The sequence below is a fragment of the Sinocyclocheilus grahami genome, unplaced genomic scaffold (genome assembly GCF_001515645.1).
Source record: "Sinocyclocheilus grahami isolate Dianchi unplaced genomic scaffold, SAMN03320097.WGS_v1.1 scaffold112.1, whole genome shotgun sequence".
Taxonomy (NCBI): Eukaryota; Metazoa; Chordata; class Actinopteri; order Cypriniformes; family Cyprinidae; genus Sinocyclocheilus; species Sinocyclocheilus grahami.
In genome coordinates this window covers 653,693-658,256 of record NW_015505291.1, presented here as the reverse complement: position 1 = coordinate 658,256, position 4,564 = coordinate 653,693, and positions in this window count along the sequence as shown.

Here is a 4,564-nt window from a genome sequence, read left to right as displayed (position 1 = left end):
TCAATTAATAAGACTAAGTTTGATACTTGCACATCTTGTCTGTCTGAAAGAGAGTCCTGATGCAATCTGAAGGCTCAAGTTGATCTTGCTGAAGTTGGTTGATGAAAAAGAACCAGTTTGAGTCAGAGGGTCTTGGTGAATGGAAAGTCAAGGCCGAAGCCTGGCGCGAACATAGGTTGTCCTTAGGAGCGTTCTAGCTCACATCCTCATCTTCTCAGAATCTAACAGAACCGCAGACTGGAGGCGGGTCACTGATATGAGGCCTTTAAGGCCTGACAAGATTCACGCCTCTCAGGATGAGCTTGTCCAATGAGAAAGGCTGAAATTCCAAGTGCGAGTTTGGAAATACTGGGGAGTTTTATGATCCTTTGTGTGAAAGCATGGTAATTTGCATATAGAACTTGAATCGAAATTAAGGGTCTTTCCCAAAAAGACTCATGGCTGTATTCGATCAAAAGGGTGCTTCTACTAAATACTGAGCAAAGGGTCTGAATACTTAGGACCATGTGATATTTCAGTTTTTCTTTTTTAATAAATCTGCAAAAATGTCAACAATTCTGTGTTTTTCTGTCAATATGGGGTGCTGTGTGTACATTAATGAGGAAAAAAAATTTACTTAAATGATTTTAGCAAATGGCTGCAATATAACAAAGAGTGAAAAATTTAAGGGGGTCTGAATACTTTCCGTACCCACTGTATATATATATATATTGTATATGTGTGTATAATGTACTAATAAACTATATGAACTGTCTTTTTAAATGCTTCACTTATTATATGTAACAGTAATATTACTAAAATATATCAAACAAGTAATTCATTTAACCAACTAGTCATTCATTTAGTGTAAAAATATCCTGAATACATCTGGTTTTAAATGTGACCATGCTGTGCATAGACAGTCAGGTGCCTGATATAAATAATATTTGGTAAGTAAGGGCTCTTGGTAAGTCTCTGGTGATTAAATGTGGATCTGTCCTGGGAGGGTTGCCAGGTCCTCTCTAAGCTTCCTTGAAGGGTCTAAGATGTGATCAGGCTTTACTGATCCTCAGATTTATACTTTACTGCCTGTAAATCAGCTGACACCCAATTTGCCATTAGCTTTTAGATGACAACATTTCCTTTCTCTTTAAGAAAGACGCCATTTTTAAAAGACCAACTTATACTCTCTCCTCAGCTCTTGGCCTTTCGCTGTGTCTGACACCATCCAGCCTGTGGCATTGCTGGTGAAGAGGCCTTTCATAGCTGTGGTAATTACATTCAAAACCTCTTTTGTAATCCACTGTTGTCAAATGATTGGTCATTATGGATGTGCCCCTTGCGGTTGCCAGGTATTTTTCTTGTAACCCTTTTAAATTCTCAAACATTACAACAAAAAACTGATTGTTCTGAATGTGTATGTAATCCGACCTGTAGTTTTTATGTAATTGCTGCTCTTGTCATTTCTGTAAATCGCTTCGCTGTAAAACCATCCACCCAGGCATTTAAATGTGACTGAACAATCGTGTCTAGAGTTTCCATATCTTTTTTCATCCTCAAGTTCCTGTTAAAGCACACAAGAGGGTCTTTGTGAGAGTGTGGCACATGAGGATATTTATAGCAGCACTGATAATAAGTGATAATCACAGTGCAATAGAAAGACGGATTGTCAAATGTCGACACATCGGCTCATAGTGACCTCTTGCTCCCATTACAGCATTACAAAATGGGTTTATTTATTTTAGGGTGAACATTGCCGTATGTTTACGATCCATTCCCTCAGCTGCTGTATTGCATCAGGGTTTTCAGTCTTTTAGATTCCACATATGTTATGGCCATATTAAAATTTAAAAGGTGTAAGGGTTTCTCTACAGTGGTGAAACCACCCTTACAAAGCAACATTTGAAATATATGTTATCCAATTTATGCAGTGAAAAAAACTAATATTATACTCGTGTAACATATTATTTGCAAGATTCTTAGTTTCTGTTGTTACATGCCCTTTATTTTAAATATTTTTATGTGTTCGATTTTTGTTATATATTTTTAGTGCTGTCAGTCGATTAAAAATTTTTTTAAAAAAAATCTGAAATTAATCGCGATTAATCCCACCTAATGTTAAAATTTTTAAATATACTTTTATATTGTGATAATTTCACATTCGATCTTCAAAGTAATGTAGAAACAACATAAAGACACTATATTTTCTATATTTGTTTAATGCTGTCTTTTTTATGACTGAAGGCGAGTATCATTGATACCAATACTACTGATGTCTCTATGAAATTGTTTTTCCTCCTAATATTGTACTATAGGCATACAGCATTACAGTGTAATTGAGAGCTATCAATTTTAACATTTATTAGACTTTAAAAAATAACAAATTCTAATTTAAGCAAACTTAAAACAATCTTCACATAAACCTATTATAATGTCATATTTAGCTACCTGTGCACTTCAGCAAGTAGGAAATGTACAGAAATTGAATACATTTATCAAACACTAAATTCAAAATTAAATATAGATGAATTCTTAAAGCTACAAAAGTAATTGATATCCTCTTTTTTTTCTTTGATTAACAGACATCAAAGCAGCTGGGTTATTTGGTTGCTATTACTTTAAGAGCTGCCGCTGCTAAACCTGATGCGGATCTGACACGTATGCTCGTAGTTTAATTCGTGCTTTAATATGAAATGAAACAGGCTACAGCACGTACAGACGATATTGTTCGCTGGTGTGGACGCTAATATCTTTATAGTTATCGTTCTTGGTGTGAACGGGGCTTTAGTCTGATTAACGTGTATAAATACTGGACGAAGCCAAGCTACCGTCATATTTACATTATCATTCAGACGTTTTTGATTTTTTTCAACCTTGAGCAAGAATGCATAATTGATTTAAAAAAAAAGTGTCATTAAATATCTATAATGTTACAAAATAATTCTTTTTTAAATAAATGCTGTTCTTTTGAACAAATCCTGAAAAATTTATCACAAAAGTGTCCACAAAAAATATTACACATATTCCCTATTACACAATGATAATAATAAGAAATGTTTCTTGAGCAGCACTTCAGCATATTAGAATGATTTTTGAAGGATTATGTGACACTGAAGACTGGAGTAATGATGCTGAAAATTCAGCTTTGACATCACAGAAGTAAATGACATTAAAATTCAAGAAAATTTTAAATACATTAAAAATTCAAAACATTCATTTTACATTGTAAAAATATTTCACAATATTACTGTTTTTACTGTATTTTTGATAAAATAAATGATGCCTTGGTGAGCATAAAAGACACCTTCAAAAACATTTTAAAAAATCTTCCTGACCCCAAACTTTTGAATGGTAGAGTAGGTCTGTTAGTCAGATTTTTACAAAAAACAGACTGTTGTGATTTCAGTTGGACTAAATCGTTCTTACAATAATTATTGCATTAGTCCTACTGAAACATCTGAAATGCACATAAATGCATTTACAGATCCTCTGCTTTTAGCCTGTTAAAAAATCTGCGAGTCATGCTTCTGTAGCTGTAAACTCTTTCTGAATTACCTTGAAACTACTGCAGCAAAAAAACTAATTTTTCATAATATTTAGCACAAGTTACAGTGGAGAAAATATTTTTTGATCCCCTGCTGATTTTGTAAGTTTGCCCACTTAAAGAAATGAAGGGTCTGTAATTTTTATGGTAAGTTTATTTTAATGTATAGAGACAATATCAACCACAAAATGCAGAAAATACATTATATAAAGGTTAGAAATTGTTTTGCATTTCAGTGAGTGAAATAAGTATTTGATCCCCAAGCAAAACATGACTTAGTACTTGGTGCAGAAACACTTGTTGGCGAGTTTTTTGTAGTTGGTCACCAAGTTTGCACACATCTCAGGAGGGATTTTAAATCCTTAAGCTTTCTTGGCTGTCATTTGGCAACTCGAAGTTTCAGCTCCCTCCACAGATTTTCTATAGGATTGAGGTCTGGAGACTGGCTAGGCCACTCCATGACCTTAATGTGCTTCTTCTTGAGCCACTCCTTTGTTGCTTTGGCGGTATGTTTCGGGTCATTGTCATGCTGGAAGACCCCATCCATGACCCATCTTCAGTGTTTTGGCTGAGGGAAGGAGGTTCTCGTCCAAGATTTTACAGTACATGGCCCCGTCCATTTGCCCCTCAATGTCGTCCTGTACCCTTAGCAGAAAAACAGCCCCAAAGCATAATGTTTCCACCTCCGTGCTTGACTGTAGGGATAGTGTTCTTGGGATCATAGTCAGAATTTCTCTCCCTCCAAACACGGCGAGTCGAGTTAATGCCAAAGAGCTCAATTTTGGTCTCATCTGACCACAGCACTTTCTCCCAAGCCTTCTCTGAATCATTTAGATGTTCTTTGGCTTTAAACTTTAAACAGGCCTGTAAATGTGCCTTCTTGAGCAGGGGGACTTTGCGGGCGCTGCATGATTTCAGTCTATTGCGATGTAGTGTGTTACCAATGGTTTGCTTGGTGACTGTGGTTCCAACTGCCTTAAGATCCTTAACAAGCTCCTCCCGTGTAGTTCTGGCCTGATCCCTCACCTTTCTCATGATCAT